Below are 19,187 nucleotides of genomic sequence, written 5' to 3'. Positions count from 1 at the left end.
CTCCCCCCCCCAGCCACTATAGGCTGTCTCTCGGTGCTCACTCTCCCTAAAAGCATTGGTTATTTGTTTATATTCCTCCTTGGTTATAAGGCCCTCCTTCCATTTCCTAAATGAGTCTCTTTTATTACTTAAATCTTTTGAAAGCTGTTTGTGGAGCTACAAATGAATTAATTGGAAAAATCCAGAAATTAGAGCAAGAGCATAAAAGGAATTTAATTAAACATAAACTAGCACAAATAAGATAATTAAAATCAATTAGATTATTAGATACTGAAAAGATTCAGAAAAAAACTTATATTTTTTATGCAGAAGCAATTTAAACATGCAAATAACCCTGGAAGATATTTGGTATGTTGTCTCAAGAAGGAGAAAGATGAATGAGCAATAAGAGCCACAAAGAAAGTAGATACATGAACAAGAGATACATGAACAATTTTTAATGCTTTTTACAGGACTTTATAAAAAGAAAAGAGACTCTGAAAATGAAATGAAAATATCTAGAAGACATTCCCATTAAGAGATTGATATCAGAGCATAGAAGAATTATAAACCAAACAAAAACAATTCAGGAAGTTTCTGAGGCAATAAAAAATGAAAAGGGACAAAGCACCAGGTCCCGATGGACTTAAAGTGAAGTATTATAAACACTTTGAAGTACAGAAAGTAATGAATGAGATAAAAGAAGGAAGTTAATATCTGCTACATGGCAATATTTAAGAAGTCCATTGTGGCAACAGCACCAGTCCATCACCAATGTCACTATTAAATGTAGATTGTAAATTTTTTGTTTCAATAATGGCAGAAAGACTAAGGAAGTACATTCCAGAATTAATACATAATGACCGAACAGGATTTGTACCAAAATGGTACATGGAAGATAATATATGATATATAATAAATGCAATTCAATTTATGAATAAGAAAACAGCAGCGTTTTTATTGTGGGATGCAGAAAATGCTTTTGACAATATAACTTGGCATTTTTAATTGAAAGCACTTCAAAGTATTGACTGTGGCCCAAAATTTTTGAATTGGATGCAAGGCATACACCCATAACAACAAGCAAACATTTTTATAAATGGAGAACTGACAGAAATAATTCCAATTGAAAAAGGAACATGTCAAGGCTGCCCCTTATCACCTCTACTGTTTAGCTACAAAAATAAGGTATAATTGTATAAGGAATAAAGGTGAATGATACAGAATTTAAAATGAAAAGTTATGCAGATGGTGTGGTATTAGCAGTTTTGGAGTCTCAAGAATCGGTGTAGTACACAACGGAATGTATAGAAGAATTTGGATCACTCTCAGGATATAAAATTAATAGGAAAAAGACAAAAATCCTGACAAAAACTTTAATGCAACAAGAAGTGGAACATTTATAAGAGCTTTTGACAGTTTTTAAAAACTTCAATAATAAACGTATCACTGTAGTCTTAAAACTCACTATAGTATTAAAAGACCATGGAGTCCACTGTTATCTTTTTTGGAGTCCTCCTTAAGTAGAAATCTTAACCCTTCAACTCAAGCTTGCTTTAAAGGGAAAGCTCCTAATTTTCTCTCAGGTAGAGATTGTGTCTTGGATTTTTTCTCCCTTCTCTGCTGTCTGCAATCCTCCCCCCCCCCCCAATTCAAGAAAAGAAAGAAAAGAAAGAAAGCTGTGCTTGGCTTCTCCAGTCCTCTCCCCCCCTTCAAGAAAACAAAGAAAGAGGCTCCATTTGCCTCCCCCTCCCCTTCTGAGCCTCCCTAACCACGTGCAGAACACTTTTCTATTTCAATGGGGGGGGGGGGAGAGGAAGACCCGAGTTCAAATCAAACAGAATTCAACTGACAATGGAATAAACAAAGTAAATGCAGATTCAGTCCAGGTTGGGATCAAAAAAAGGGGAGCAAGGAGGTCTCCCTAAAGGACCCGCATAACCTCACAGATGTGGGAGAAAGGACTGCTGGTGCAGCCTTCTCCCAGTTGGGAAATTTCTTGAGGTTTTGGGGGTGGAGCCTGAAGATGGCAGGGTTTGGGGAGGGACTTTTCTCGTCAGGGGAAATTATATCTGTAGTTTTGGGTACTTCCAGGCCTCACCAGGAGGTTGTCAACTAGCATTGCGCGCTCTGGGTTGGGGAGATTCCTGAAGATTTTCTTGGGGGGGGGGGAGAGCCTAGCTTAGTTTAGGGAGGGAGGGACCTTAGCAGGGCATAGTGCAGTAGAGATAGGGTTGCCAACCACCAGGTAATGACTGGAGATCTCCCACTATTGCAACTGATGTCCAGGCGGTGGGTATAAATTCCTCTGAAGGAAATGGCTGCTTTGGAAGGTAGACTCTATGGTATTAAGCCCCTTTAAGTTCCTCCTCTCCCTTAACCCTTTCCTGTTCCGGCCTCACCTTCAAAATCTCCAGTATTTCCCAGTCCAGTCGACAACCTTAGGTAGAGGCCAACTTACGAGTTTTGCTTTTTTTCAAATGGACTGCTCTCCATCATCTGGAGCCCAGTGGGAATTCTGGGAGATTGTTAAGCCTGGTGCAGTGGTTAGGAGCAGCAGCTTCTAATCTGGGTTTGATTCCCTGCTCCTCCTCCACATGCAACCAGCTGGGTGACCTTGAGTTAGCCACACAACTGTTCTCACAGCAGTCCTCTCAGAGATCTCTCAGTTCCACCTCCCTCACAGGGTGTCTGTTGTGGGGAGAGGAAGGGAAGGAGATTGTCAGCTGCTTAGAGACTCTTGGTAGAGAAAAGCATATTTAAAAAAAACACCTCTTCTCCTCCTCCTCCTCCTCCTCCTCCTCCTCCTCCTCCTCCTCCTCCCTGTGAAATCCCCAAACTTCCACTTTTCCCTGAATTTCTGTCACACTGCTCTATTTGAGCTCCTTTGGGAGCTGTTTGAGCTCAGCACCGACAGGAAGGAAGCGTTTCCATCTGTTTTGACTTTGTCGTGGGGTGTATTCTATCCCAGTGGAATGGGAAAAGAAGTCAGAGAGGGAAGAAGGGGGAAATCCAATCTGGTCTTCATAGCAGCGTACAATATTGTACAAAACAACTCTTGCTCCTAATTGTGTCCTGATGTCCAGCTCTACCAACCCATCCCATGAGGAGAAGAGGGGGTTGCAACAAGGAAGATTAGTGGTTCGGGACAGGGCCAAGCAGGACAGGGCGACCTTCTTCTCCCCTCTGCCAAAATATTTCCCCTTCCATTGCCCCACCACAGGCATGCCGTACTTTGTGGAGAAAGATATAGGCCTGGAGAGATTTGCTAGGTTTGGGGGACAGCCTCTCTCTCGGAGAATCGTTGAATTCCACTTCCCGCCCTCACCTAAGAGGGAAGCCGGTTTCAAAAATGACAGACTGGAGGGGCTGAACAACCCTGAAAGGAAGTGACCGTCAAGATTTTACACATCACCAAACTGGCTATTCTCCCCTAGGGGTCAGGAACCTGAAGGTGGAACAACAAAATATGTTAAAAAATAAATATTATTACGTGTACATTGAGAAGATTAGAAACAACATTAAAATAGCAATCCGAGTCTGTGCAATATGGCATGTCCAGTCAATATATACAATACAATGAACAGGAATGAGAATTTGAATTTAAAACTCAACAGTTCCACTTAGCACAAACTCACTATCCATAACTAGTAAAAAAGCCCATTGTATCCCAAATACAATGGGCGCTAGGAGGGGGGGAAAGCGAGGGACCGGCGAGGGCAGGGAGAGGAAAGGTAGCTTACCGGAGAGAGGGCTGCAGCGACGGTGGGTGGCTCTTCGCGGCGTCTTCTGGGCGGCGGCTAACTTCTTGTGGCGGTGGTGTGTTCCTCGAGGCCGGGAGCTCCGCGCGACTGCTGGGGGCTCCCTCAGGCGGCGGCCTGACGCGGCGAGAGGCGCTTGGCGCCTCTCGCCACGTCATGCCGGGAGCAACTGCGAGCCGCACTGTGTGCGGCTCGCTGTTGCTGGGGCTGGGAATCAGAGGGACAGCGCCTGCCGATTGGTCCCTCCGATTGTCTGTCCTGAGGAAGGGTCCAATCCGGACCCTTCCTCATCACGGACACATCCCGCCTTAGAGCTGCTTAACCATTTATTTAGTTCGTGACGCCCACGGCACCACGGGCAGTTTAAAGATTACCAGAATGCCCCAGACATTTAAGGGGCTTTTCGCACGCCTTCAAAATCGCACAATGGTTGCCAATTGAAAACGCTACTGATTTGCCGTTATGCACAACGTCGTTGACAATCTGCCACACACCTGAAACCGATCTGCAAAAAGTGCTTCCTTGTAGCGCTTTCAGGGAAATCCCCAAAAGTGGATTCACCCTCCAGAAAGCGATACACTCCTGCAACCAATCTGCAACACTAGTGAAAAAGACCTGTGCGTTAACATTGTTGCGGTTTCTACAAAGTCCCTCCCCCTGGCTCTCTCCTCTGATCTTCCGGCGAAGCGATCACCATTTTTTTTTTCTCCGAGCGAGCAGGGATAAACGCACCAGCGAGCCTCTTTCTGTTTAGAGGCTTCCCCGGCTTCAGTCCCTCCCCAGAGTCACTAAGCACAAACCGTTTGCTGATGTATTTTCCCGTTATTTTTTACACTGTTTCTGGCCGAAAATCGGGCCCATGAGAGGGGGGGGGATTTTTTTTTTTCACTCGGAGGGAGCGTGGCAACGATGCAATGACAGCTCAAAAACACCAGGCAGCTGGATGGGTCTCTCCGTTGCAACGAATCAACACAGATTCGTTGCAACGGGTGTGTTTTTTTTTTTAACTTTCTTAAAGGGAAAGGGGCTGTTTGGGAGCATGCTAACGGCTGCCCATTGGCTGCTTGACGGCCAGGGGCGGGACGAGCTTGGCAATAGCGCTTCCTTTCTAGCGATTTTTGCCGAGACCGGAAGCCTGTGGGAAACGCTACAAAACGCAGCTGGATTCCACTACAAAGGCAGGTATGCATAACGACGAATTCTACTATTTTAAATGGCGATTTTTCATTTAGCAAGCAATTTGCTACAAAGATCCCGGTGCGGAAAGCCCCTAAGTGTTCTCTCACTTGCCGTTAGAAAACAAAATGGACAGTTCCTTAATAGAAGAAGAAGTTGGTTCTTATATGCCGCTTTTCTCTACCTGAAGGATTCTCAAAGCGGCTTACAGTCGCCTTCCCTTTCCTCTCCCCACAACAGACACCCTGTGAGGGAGGTGAGGCTGAGAGAGCCCAGATATTACTGAAGAAGAAGAGCTGGTTCTTATATACCGCTTTTCTCTACTCGAAGGAGTCTCAAAGCAACTTACAGTCCCCTTCCCTTTCCTCTCCCCACAACAGACCCCCTGTGAGGGAGGTGAGGTTGAGAGAGCCCTGATATTACTGAAGAAGAAGAGTTGGTTCTTCTATGCCATTTTTCTCTACCCAAAGGAGTCTCTAAGTGGCTTACAGTCGCCTTCCCTTTCCTCTTCCCACAACAGAAGAAGAGTTGGTTCTTATATGCCGCTTCTCTCTGTCCAAAGGAGTCTCAAAGCGGCTTAGAGTCGCCTTCCCTTTCCTCTCCCCACAACAGACACCCTGTGAGGTGGATGAGGCTGAGGGAGCCCTGATATTACTGCAGAATCAAACCTGGCTCACCAGTTTAGAAGTCCACACTCCTAACAACTTCACCGAACTCCTACCCAGTACACCAAATAGTACAAGTTTGCGTCCTTTCTCAAAGTACAGCGGCTAAGAATTCTGCAAGTAGGAAGAACCCTGTTTAGAGAACAATGGGTAAGAAAAGAGTATGTGAAAGATGGATTCAAGTTCACTGACATGGCAGACGCACCATCTTCGATTGTAAGGAATGTTCTGATATTTCCCAAACAGTACTGCCTATGGGAAAAAAACATTCATTCTAGCTGGCATGAATGCTCAGTGGTGGAAAGGGTTTAATAAATCGGCAAAACACTGGGCCATATATTGCTCAGGAAAGGAAAAGCCAAAGAAAGGAGAACAAACCTGGTTGCCTCCAGCGTTGATGATTTGTCCCTCAATATCCCAGAGCCTTCTCTTAATTTTGTGAAATATGTACATTTCGACCCACATTAGCCAATGAATTAATACCTATGTCCAAAGTATTTATTTTATGGGAAATTAATTGGGACCATGAGTAAATTGGCCATTAAACTAAGAGACCAAGATTGAGTATGCAGTCTCAGCCAATATCGGACTGTAGTAGTCCACACTCTGGATTCCAAACGATGGAGACCTAACTCAGCATAAAGGACAATGGCAGAGACCAATGTGGCCATTTTCTCCAGGGGAGCTGACCTCTGTCACCTGTTGATCAGTTGTAATCCCAAGAGATTGCTAGGCACCACCTGGAGGTTGGCAACCCTAGTTCATGTAGGAATGGCTGTTGGTCAGCAGTGACCTTTGGAAATTGGGCCTATGCACCTGAGGAGAAAAGGCAATTTCTGAGAGAGAACTTGGGTGAAGGCACCTTTTAGCAGAACAAAGGCTTCTTACGCATATACATTTGTATCCTGATGTTCTTTCACGGTGCACAGTGTGGCATACCTGGTCCCTGCCCCCCACCCTGGTGCTTTGCCCCTCCCAACAACCCTGCGCGGAAGTGACAGATTGGCCAAGACTCACCCTCTGTGTAGGGATTTGAACCCAGATCTTGTGGGTCTTAGTCTAACACTATAACCACTGAACCATACCAACTGTTCCTGCTTTTCTTCAGGAGCCAGGAAGCCAAACTAATGCTGTTGCTCTCTCATCTGGCCTACAAACCCAGGACTCCCAGGGGGTCATTTGAAGACACAGCAGGGATTATAAGGCAGTTTCCTGAAGGTCCCTGTTTTATTTTATAGCTGGTCTTAATCAATAAGGTCGATCCGGGGTGTGTGTGTGTTAAGATTGCCAGACTCCAGCTGGTGGCTGGAAATTTTCTGGAATTACAACTAGTTTCCAAGCTACAGAGACCAGTTCCTCTGGAGAAAATGGGTGCTTTCTAGACATTAAGGGGTCTGGTGTAGGTAGGTATGGGGAGGGCTCTCAGTCCATTCTCCAAAGCAGCCATTTTCTCTGTGCAATTCCGGATCTCCAGACAACAATTGTCTCAAGAGCAGTTGCAATTCCATGTTTATTATTATTATTGGCAGACAAGTGGAAATCTGGGATCATGTTCACTTCTTTAGCCCTTTGAGGGAACGTGTAGGGAACAGTAGGTCAAGGAATATAAGTATCAATATCCAGATCACAGTCCCTCTGGAGAAAATGGCTGCTGTGGAAGGCGGACCCTATCGCATTATACCCTGATGAGGTGCCTCCCCAACTGTGCCCTCCCCAGTCTCCACCATGAAATCTCCAGGAATTTTTCAAAGTAGAGTGCTGGAGCAAAGATTTGTCAGATCGGAATGCAAATGTCCTGTGGCATCTCGAAAGACCTAAAGGCTTATGCGGCATTGGATTTGTTATCTGCTACAATAAATGAAGAAGAAGAAGAGTTGGTTCTTATATGCCGCTTTTCTCTACTCGAAGGAGTCTCAAAGTGGCTTACATTCGCCTTCCCTTTCCTCTCCCCACAACAGACACCCTGTGAGGGACGGGAGGCTGAGAGAGCCCCGATATTACTGAAGAAGAAGAGTTGGTTCTTATAGGCCGCTTTTCTCTACCTGAAGGAGTCTCAAAGTGGCTTACATTTGCCTTCCCTTTCCTCTGCCCACAACAGATACCCTGTGAAGGAGGGGAATGCTGAGAGAGCCCTGATATTACTGAAGAAGAAGAGTTGGTTCTTATATGCTGCTTTTCTCTACCTGAAGGAGTCTCAGTGGCTTACATTTGCCTTCCCTTTCCTCTCCACACAACAGACACCCTGTGAGGTGGGTGAGGCTGAGAGAGCCCTGATATTACTGCTCAATCAGAACAGCTTTATCAGTGCTGTTGTGAGCCCAAGGTCACCCAGCTGGCTGCATGTCGGGGAGCGCAGAATCGTACCTGGCTCACCAGATTAGAAGTCCGCACTCCTAACCACTACACCAAACTGTTCTTTAAGTTTTACTGCAGTTGACCAATCGGAATACCCGGACAGAATTTTTCAAATAAGGGCATTGGATCAGGGAAGCCCTCAAAAACTGGGTTTTTTCAACAGGACATCCAAAGGAGACCACTTGTTTACTCAGTCAGCGCTGATCTGTCTTATTTCCCATTTGGCCTTGAATCAGATAGTGGAACGATAACTCTGTGCTCAGCTCCCTCACATCTCACACCCAGATCTAAATGCCACAAATGGACCAGAAGTCTTCATAATAATCTACGCAAACCCTCTAGGAATGCAACACTCTGTCCTTTCCTTTTATAGCAAACTTTTGCTCGTTTGCTCTCTATCTGGATTTCCATCTCTGATGCAGGCACTGCCAGGATCTGAAGGTGGGCGGGAGAAGCTTTTGAGAACCTCAGAAAAAGCCATGCTGGATTGCAGAGAGGATCACTACATCTAAAATCCTGTTTCCAGATGCCTCTGGTAGCATTAATGTAGGCCTGGGAGACTCTCCTGTTGTTTGTGCAACTCATGGGAACGGGCCATAAGAACATCAGAAGAGCCCTGCTGAATTAGACCATTAGGCTATCTGGTCCAGCCTCCTGCCTCACACAGTGGCCAACCGGTTTCTCTGCAGGGCCAGCAACAAGGCAGAGAGGCTGAGGCCTTCATACAAACATCAGAGAGCCCTGCTGCGTGAGACCAGAGATCCCTCTAGTCCAGCATCCTGTCTCTCACAGTGCCAGCCAGTTCTTCTGGAGGGCCAACAGTGCAGAGAGGCTGCAGCCTTCATAAGAACATCAGAAGAGCCCTGCTGGATAAAACCAGTGGTGGTCCATCTAGTCCAACATCCTGTCTCACACAGTGGCCAACCAGTTCCTTTGGAGGGCCAACAACAGGGCAGAGAGCCTGAGGCCTTCCCTTTCCTCTCCCCACAACAGACACCCTGTGGGGTAGGTGAGGCTGAGAAAGCCCTGATATTACTGAAGAAGAAGAAGAGTTGGTTCTTATATGCTGCTTTTCTCTACCCAAAGGAGTCTCAAAGTGGCTTCCATTCACCTTCCCTTCCTCTCCCCACAACAGACACCCTGTGAGGGAAGTGAGGCTGAGAGAGCCCCGAGATTACTGAAGAAGAAGAAGAGTTGGTTCTTATATGCTGCTTTTCTCTACCCAAAGGAGTCTCAAAGTGGCTTCCATTCACCTTCCCTTCCTCTCCCCACAACAGACACCCTGTAAGGGAAGTGAGGCTGAGAGAGCCCTGATATTCCTGCCTTCCCTTCCTCTCCCCACAACAGACACCCTGTAACGGAAGTGAGGCTGAGAGAGCCCTGAGATTACTGAAGAAGAAGAAGAGTTGGTTCTTATATGCTGCTTTTCTCTACCTGAAAAGCGGCTTCCAATTGCCTTCCCTTTCCTCTCCCCACAACAGACACCCTGTGAGGTGGGTGAGGCTGAGACAGCTCTGATATTACTGCTCTGTCAGAACAGCTTCATCAATGCTGTGGTGAGCTGGTTGCATGTAGAGGAGTGGAGAATCAAACCTGGCTCGCCAGATTAGAAGTCCGGACTCGTAACCACTACACCGTGGCCGACTGGATCAGGAGGAGGACAAACTTTCGATGGATCAGACATGGGGGAATTTCTCCCATCCCTAGTTTCCCATCCCCTATCAAACACTTGGGCAGCGTATTGTCTCCTCTCTCTCCTCCCCAACTGCCTTCAACATTCCTAGAAAACCAGGACAACACTGAATCCTCATCAAGATTTTTTTTAAAGGTTTGTTCCTTTCGTTCTTTAGTAATAATAAAAATAATTTATAACCTGCCCCATCAAAGCTTAGGTCTTCCCCCTCCTCCGCATGCTGAGACTGGCAATGTCCGTACTGATGCTCCTTTGCAGCTACCCCAAAGATGCTTCTTAACCCAGATGGAAAAAAAAATAGGTCTTTTCCTGCCCTAGATAAAAGGGGAGAAACCAAGGAATGCCATGAGTCCTCCTTGGAATAAGCAGTAGAAAAGAGAAAGAGTCCAACAGCAGCTTACAATTTGGGGCCGGGGGTGAGATTCTGTGAATCACTGCTCTGAAGGAGTCACTGAAGAAGTGAGCAGGGACACACAAAAGCTCCACCCCTGCTTCAGATGTTATTCGTCTTTAAGGGGCTCTTGGTCTTTTCTCTTGCTCCAGACATATTAATACATTTTCCCCTCTCGGAATAAACATGACGTCATGCAGATGTTCCCCTTTAATGCAAGGACTTCCTGCTTTCCTTGCGGGGAGAAATCCCGTGCAAATTTCTACACATTTAGTCATTTGAGATTAGCATCAACACAAGCTATGCTCCTTCATTCTTTCCAAAAGCTATCTGGTAAACCACTTCTCTTTTAATTAATTTATAATCACAGAGAGGATAATAATCCCCTTAAACGTGGATCGTGACCTCAGGATTAAGCTGCTGCACCACATGGAAGATTGAACAAGCCTCTTCGTATTTTTTTTGTGGTTGGGATGTAGGAGTGTGCAAAATGGAATTCCTAGCCCAAACATACACATGAAAACCACAGTTTGGGGTTGTTGCACCATTTCCCTGGCACGGTATTAGGAATCCAGGATTCTGAATGAAATGAAACCACCGTTCCTAAAAACAATTTGTGTGGTTTTTGAATCTGGGTGCTTAGCAAGCCAGCAACAGCATGGGCATGTCATGTTCTTCTTTACTGGTTTCCTGGACAATGGAACCACTTGCCATGGTGCAGAGAGGTGTGCATGTGAAGAAAACTGGCTTCCTTCAGGATCCAGTAAATGGAGCCAGGATGGAGCAGAGTTGTTCTCTCTTGTCCTGTAGGGACGGACCAGAACCAATGGGATGAAATTAATTCAGAAGAAATTCCGCCTAAACATCCGGAAGAAGTTCCTGACAGTTAGAATGGTTCCTCAGTGGAACAGGCTTCCTCAGGAGGTGGTGGGTTCTCCATCTGTGGGAACTTTTAAGCAGAGGCTGGATAGCCATCTGACGGAGAGGCTGATTCTGTGAAGGCTTAAGGGGGTGGCAGGTTGCAGTGGACTAGCGATAGGGTTGTGGGTGTCCTGCATAGTGCAGGGGGTTGGACTAGATGACCCATGAGGTCCCTTCCAATTCTATTATTCTATGATTCTATGAACTATAATTCTATGGAGCTATTTTGGGGCACGTGCTGGAAAATTGGGGGGAGGGTCTTGAGGGGCGAGGGAGGACTGTGTTTGGTGTGAATTTGGTGCTGATATATTTAATAACGTCTTCCCCAGACTCTGGAATTGGTTGTTTAACGAAAAGAGCAGTGTGTGCAGAAACTTGCCTACTTTGTGGCCCAATAAAAAAGATCCACTTGGTTCCATCTGCTTGAAATTTGGGGAGTCTGGGAGGACTGTGTTTGATGCGAATTTGGCGGACTTATATTCAAGGACAATTACCGCGGACCTTTGCCCATTGAAAAGAAGGGTCCCAAACCTCCAGAACCAGAAATCACCCCATTGATTTCTAACCTGAACTGATAACGCCTTACCCTAGAGAAGCATTCGTGGTACTGAATTTGCAACAGAATACTGGATCCAAAACTGTAACAATTTTTTTCTCAATGCATACCACATTTCAGTCAGAATGCAAACCCCTAATTGCAACTCTCTCCATCTTCTGGGATAAAACAACTGGATGGAGGGCAACTGTCAGTGACTTACTGTGTCAGAAATCTGGGCGTGATCCTAGATAGGCCCAGTGTACCTGAGGGACCACCTCTCTATCTAAGCCCCCCAAAGAGCACTCCGCTCAGCCAATGCCAACTGGCTAGTGACCCCTAGCCTCAAAGAAGCACGTTTGGCCTCAACTCGGGCCAGGCCGTTCTCTGTCCTGGCCCCCATCTGTTGGAATAAGCTCCCAGAACAGATCCAGGCCCCGCCGAAGCTTCCACAGGGCTGCAAAATGGAGTTCTTCCACCAGGCATTTGGTTGAAGTCAGTGACAACATCTATTGGGCCCCAGAACCCCCTCCCAATCAGATATACCCACTCTGCGGGGTTGCGGTCATGATGTTTTCCTGTTGCTTATGTTATGGTTATTGTTGATGACTCATGATACAGTTGCCAAACTTATACTGTACTCTGTTCCACAATTCATGTTCTCTGTAAACTGCCCCGAGGCGGAAGGGAGGGCAGTAGATAAATGCGTAAACAAACAAAGTAGACGATACACTGAACATGAGTCATCAGTGTGACGGAGGCTAAAAAGGCAAATGGGATTTGGGGATGTATGGTGTCCATATCATGTGAGCTAATGGAAACACTGAGGGAGCTTGGTCTGTTTAGCCTGCAGAGAAGATGACTAAGAGGTGATACGATAGCCATCTTCAAGTACGAGAAGGTCTGTCACATAGAGGATGGAGAACAGTTGTTTTCTGTTGCCCCAGAGGGTCAGACCAGAACCAATGGGATGAAATTAATTCAGAAGAAATTCCGCCTAAACATCTGGAAGAAGTTCCTGACAGTTAGAATGGTTCCTCAGTGGAACAGACTTCCTCAAGAGGTGGTGGGTTCTCCATCTTTGGGAATTTTTAAACAGAGGCTGGATAGCCATCTGACGGAGAGGCTGATTCTGTGAAGGCTCAAGGGGGTGGCAGGTTACAGTGGACTAGCGATAGGGTTGTGAGTGTCCTGCATAGTGCAGGGGGTTGGACTAGATGACCCAGGAGATCCCTTCCAATTCTATTATTCTATGATTCTATGATCTAGAATTCTATGGAGCTATTTTGGTGCGTGTGCTGGAAAATTGGGGGGAGGGTCTTGAGGGGAGAGGGAGGACTGTGTTTGGTGTGAATTTGGTGCTGATATATTTAATAACGTGAGTTCTCCTTCTATGGAAGTTTTTCAGCAGAGGCTAGATAGTCATCTGACAGAAAAGCTGATTTCATGAACTTAGGCAGATTGTGAGTGGGTGGGCAGGAAGGGATGTTTGTCTCTTTTGGCTCTTCCTTGCATACCCAGAAATTGCTGATTGCCACTGTTGGATGGTAGGTGAATTTCCTCCAGGTCAGGATGGATTCTGGAGGTTTTTGGTGTGTGTATGTGGGGGATGACTTGGGCATGAAATTGGGGTCACTGTGGGTGGGCAGGTAATTGTGAGTTTCTGCATTGTGAGGGGGTGGAGGTCCCTTCCAACTCTATGATTCTATTACATAGATACATAGATATATAGACACATAGATACATAGATACATAGACACATAGATACATAGATACATAGACACATAGACACATACATACATACATACATACATACATACATACATACATACATACATACATACATACATACATACATACACCTGTTAGTGCCCACCTGCTTTCACTGCTAGCATTTTAGGAGGGGGCTCTATGCAAATTTTGCAATTTTAACTATCATAATTTGAATTGCCTAGATCAAGGGCTGCCCGGTAGAGATTGGGATACTCCTGGAAATTTGGGGATGGAGCCTGGGGAAGAGAGGGACTTTAGTGGAGTAGAAAGTCAAAGAACCCCTCCCCCCAAAGCAACCAAGGGAAGAAATTTTGTAGCCTGGAGATGAGCTGTAATTCTAAGGGACACCCAGGTCCCACCTGGAGGCTGACATCTCTATCTAATCCCCCGCACCCCCGCCCCAAATCTGCACAAACCAACTCCACATGGTAGATAAAACCACGTACTTGCTCAAGTTGTGAACTACCCAGCCCACCCAAGAGCACATTGGCTAAGGAATAGGGTTCTCTGATTCATTTTGACAGAGCAGTTTTCTAAAATGGAAACATCCAAATCCATGCAGCAACTGCTTCAGTATAATGTCATTAAAAAGAACCAAGTTGTCGGTCTATCAGAGCTAGGGTTGCCAGTTCTAGCTCAAGAAATTTGAGGGGTGGAGCCAGGAACTCAAAAAGAACTCAAAAGAAAAAGGGAGAGAAGGAAGAAATTGAAGAGGAAACATTGGACACTGCATAAATGTTCCGCCTCATAGAAAAACAAAATAGAGAATTGGGAGCGCTTTTAGAAGGTCTTCATAAGCAACAAATCAAGGAAATTAAGGACGGCAAAAGGAACTCTCAGAGAGGATCGGAGTTTTAAAAACTGTGGTAGACTCTAATACCAAACGAATAGAAGAACATCATAATAAGATCAAAAAGGTGGAATCTGAATGACACACCTGGAAAGCAATGGCCGAGGAGAAGTTTGAGGTTTTAGAAACACAATCAAGAACAAGAAATGCGAGGATCAAAGGGGCTTCAGAGGATTATGACAAACAGGATTTACAGCAAAATATAACAATGTCTTTGAAAGACTATCTTTTGGATGACAACCTCCTAATTGACAAGGTTTATAGAGTATACTCAAAGGCAGCAGTGAACCAATGAAAACCAATGAAGAGACATTTTTATAAGCTTTGACAGTTAGTGAGAGATGCTATTTTGCAGGAAAACTGTACTGTTACTTAGGTATCTTAATCCACGTTCTGTTAAGTTATTAAGGATGAGGTGAGGCCTTATTGAAACAGAAGAGATGAAAAAAGTTGGATTTTCTAAAATAAAGAGACTTTGAATATGCAGATAAGCCAAGTAAATGGCTGGCTTATAAACTAAAAAAAGAAAAAAAAACTCTCAAATATAGGCAATCTCATTGTTGAAAATAATGGTGTAGAATAGCGATCCCCAACCTGTGGGCTGCGGACCACATGTGGTCCGTCGACTAATTGGAGGTGGGCCGCGAAGGATGCCTTCTCCTCCCCCCTGGCCCTTTACTTCATACCCCCCGGCCCTTTACAACACACTTTGGGTGTCATTGTCTCCCATCACTCCCAGATGGGACTATCTCGTTGCAGAGAAACAAGCTCAGGGTTCCCATTGATTTGTCATTGTCATGAGTTAAAATTTCCATGAAAATAAAATGTTCCTTATGTTCATTGTTGTGGCGTGTCGGTATCTTATTTTGAAGGGATGTTTAAACATTACCATAGCGATCAGAGAGCATTAGGGCAGTGGTTGAGAGTAGAGGAGTAAACTACCCCCCCATCTCCGAGCCTCAGTAAAATTGTCAAGTGTTGAGTGGTCCCTGGTGATAAAAAGTTTGGGGACCACTGGTGTAGAACATATTTCTGAAAATAAATATCCAGAAATGCTTTGCTAAATTGTTCAAAAATTTATACCAAGCAGAAGGATTACAATTTGATTGTAAAAATGAATTAAACTATTTGAAAGACATCCCAATAATTTTCTTTTTCAGAGGAACAACATAAAATTTCAAATAAAAAAATCTTAACTCAGGAAATTTATGACGCAAACACAGCTACGAATCTACAAAAGGCTCCCGGGCCAGATGGACTTTCAGCAGTTTATTATAAAAAATTAGCACATGTGATTACTCCAGTTATGCTTCAGTGATAGACCACCTGGGTAATAAACTACCAGCCATATGGCAGCAGGCATCAATTAAATTAATTCCTCAAGATGGTTACAATTTACTTTCTCCACAGTCTTACAGACCAATCTCTCTGTTTAATATGGATTACCAATTTTTTGCTAAGATTTTAGTGGAGAGACTAAAAAGGTGTATTGATGAAGTCGTACACCCTGATCAAACAGGATTTATGTCAAAAATATTTATGAAAAATAATATTTGCTTTGTTCTAAATGCCATGGACTTTGCGGATAAAGACCAAGAGGCTGCGACATTTTTTTTTACACTCTGAAAAAGCATTTGATAATGTATCATGGAATTTTCTACAAGCATTTAATCCAACACATATACTCTGCTCAAGAAGCAAGAATTCTAGTTAATGGCATGCTTACCAAGGAGAATATCCAAATTAACAAAGGTACCAGGCAAGTTTGCCCTCTGTATCCACTTCTGCTCAATCTGGTCCTAGGAATGCTAGCATCCAGGATCAGAACAACTGATAATCTTCCGGGGTTAAATGTGGAGGGAGAGGAATTTAAGCTCAGAAGCTATGCGAATGATGTTCTTTCTGTACTAACTAAAACTGTATTGTCTATTGAAAGGTTGTTTGATTCATTGAAAGAATTTGCTGTGTATGCAGGTTACAAAGTAAATTTGTTTTGTTTTAAGGCACTCCGCTCTGCGGGTATGAATTTACTGGTTGTCCCGGGCCCACGGGATGGTTGCCTGGCCTCGACCCGGGCCAGGGCCTTTTCAGTCCTGGCCCCAACCTGGTGGAATGAGCTCCCAGAAGAGCTAAGGGCCCTGCAGGATCTACCAGCTTTCCGCAGGGCCTGTAAGACGGAGCTCTTCCGCCAGGCATATGGTTGAGGCCAGGGCAGCTCTCCCACTAATCCATCAGAGGATCCCCTCCAATATTGAGATCTCTAACATCGAGATCATTGTTAGATCTATTGTATTGGTGCCACCCTCTTCTGAATATTATTCTCTCCACCAGGCTGAACTAAGATCAGAATTGTGACCACCGCCGCTATATGTTATATGTAACTTTTGCTGATGTTAATTGGGGTTTTTATGGGGATTTTATTGTGTTTTAACTATTTATGTTGTAAACTGCCCTGAGACCTATTGGGAGAAGGGCGGTTTAAAAATTAAATAATAATAATAATAATTAAAAAAAGTAACAAAATGAAAATTATGCTTGTAGGAGTTTCAGACCTAGATATGAAGATCATTAAAGACAACTGTGTCTATGAAATTAACTCAGAAAGGGTAAACTATTTAGGAGCGTATATACATAAAGATCTAGACAAACTATTTGATAATCATTATGGTAAGTTGTGAACAAGAATCCAACAAGATTTGGTGAGATGGTCTCGGTTGAAATTATCATGGTCCACTCATATAGCTTCAGTTAAAATGAATATCTTGCCCAAATATACTTTTTTATTTCAAGCTTTACCACTGCAAATCTCAGATACGAACATTCATAAGTGGCAATCCAAAATAAATAAATTCATATGGGACAACAGGGGACCAAGAATTGCTTTCAAGATATTACAAGATGACAAGAAAAGAGGTGGCCAAGGTGTTCCCAACTTAAAACTGTATCTACACGCTGCAACACTGACTGTGCTTTCGGATTGGATTATAGACTCAGCATCTAGAGACTTAATATTGGGAAAAGTGGGCTGGGAAGAAGGCTTTCATAGTTGGCCCATGAAGAAATTAAAGGAAAAAAAAACAAATTTTAATCACTGGGTTATCACTATGATGGGTGTATGGAATAATTATAACTTAAGATTCTCTCCTAACACATCCTTCCTGAAATCCCCACTACAGCCTTATTTTAGCAAATCCCAACAAAGAAAGATATAGTGCTTATGTTACAAGGATTTAGTAACTCAGGTACACTAAGTGGTAAGGCAGCTGTCTGAAACCTTTGCCCATGAGGCTGGGAGTTCCATCCCAGCAGCCGGCTCAAGGTTGACTCAGCCTTCCATCCTTCCGAGGTGGGTAAAATGAGTACCCAGCTTGCTGCTGGGGAGTAAACGGTAATGACTGGGGAAGGCACTGGCAAACCACCCCGTATTGAGTCTGCCATGAAAACGCTAGAGGGCGTCACCCCAAGGGTCAGACATGACTCGGTGCTTGCACAGGGGATACCTTTACCTTTACCTTACACTAAAAAGCCTACAAACTTTGAATAAGGAAGAGATTCAGTGGTTAGAATATAATCAACTTGTGTCTAGGTTTAAAGTAGAATTCCCAAGTGGTGTTGAGATCCAAACCTCACTTCCAAAATTTGAAAATATTTTATTTCAAGGTAAACCACATCTTCGAGGGAAAATATATAAATTGTTGTGGAATTATGATATGAAAACCAAGGAGGTTAGAAAATGAATGATTAAATGGATGCAGAATTTAGAAACTAATGTTTCAGTGGTGGAATGGGAAAGCATGTGGATTAAGATACCTAAGTTAACAAACTATCAAGGGTTAAGAGAAAACTGGTATAAGATGTTTTACCGATGGTATACTACAACCAAGGCAATCAGTAGAGTAGCCAAAGAGTACGATGATTCTTGCTGGAAATGTAACAATAAAATTGGTTCTTTCTATCATGTGTGGTGGAGATGTGTAAACGTGAGAACATTTTGGATAAAAATTCATACTCTCTTAGAACTGATGTATAATCCTAAATTTCCTATGAAACCAGAATATATGTTCCTAAGTATTTGTCTGGAAAATTTACCATGAAATGCCAGGATTTTCCCTCCCACGCAACAGTGGCAGCAAGACTGCTTTTGCAAAGTACTATAAAGAACCAGATCTACCATCTTTATCATTATGGCTAGACTGGTAGAACTCTCGAAAATGGCCAAACTAATTAGCCTAGTAAACAGGAAATCTTTGGAAGATTACCAAGGTCAGTGGCACTGTTATACTGACTATCTTGCTAAATAGATTGTATTAGATTCTGAAGTGTTGTATGGGGGTGGGATCAGCCTAAAGCCCCTCAAATCTCCAGGAATTTCCCAACCCAGGCAACCCTACTGCCTAACAAGCACTACAGGATTTCCAGAGGAGGTGTAATACCCCTCCTACCTGGGCACAACAAGCAGGTATGGGGAAAATGGACAAACTGCTGACATTTGGGGAAATGACCAGGGGCTAAACAGGCGTTCAGCTGGCAAGGAATGTTCCACTGGCAGCCAATGAGAAAGCAGAACTGCCTCCTCCAGGGCTGGAATGGCTGAGCCTACCAAGGCAATACCCAGATTTCCCATCATTGCCATCACTGTCCAATTCTGCACACATTGGATGATGCAGTTTTGATGGGCTTTTGCAGCTGGACTTCCTTGTGCAAAAAAGGAAAATTTACTTCTAAAGTGCAAAGAAAGTGCATTATTCAATTTGTGTGGATGAGCAGCCTTTGGAAGCATCCCCTGAAGCACCACAGTCTGGCCTGACCCACCTCCCTCACAGGGTGTCTGTTGTGTGGAGAGGAAGGGAGGGTGATTGGAAGCTACTTTAAGACTCTAGAGTCCTGCTGGGTGAACTTGGGACAATCCCAGTTATCTCAGAGCTCTTTCAGCCCCACCTTCCTCACAGGGTGTCTGTGGTGGGGAGAAGAATGGAAGGCGATTGTAAGCCATTTTAAGACTCATGAGGCCTGCTGGGTGACCTTGAGCCAGTCTAGTTCTCTCAGAGCTCTCTCAGCCCCACCTCCCTCACAGGGTGTCTGTTGTGG

The sequence above is a fragment of the Paroedura picta genome, chromosome 4, assembly GCF_049243985.1.
Source record: "Paroedura picta isolate Pp20150507F chromosome 4, Ppicta_v3.0, whole genome shotgun sequence".
Classification (NCBI taxonomy): domain Eukaryota; kingdom Metazoa; phylum Chordata; class Lepidosauria; order Squamata; family Gekkonidae; genus Paroedura; species Paroedura picta.
This window is presented reverse-complemented; position numbering follows the sequence as displayed.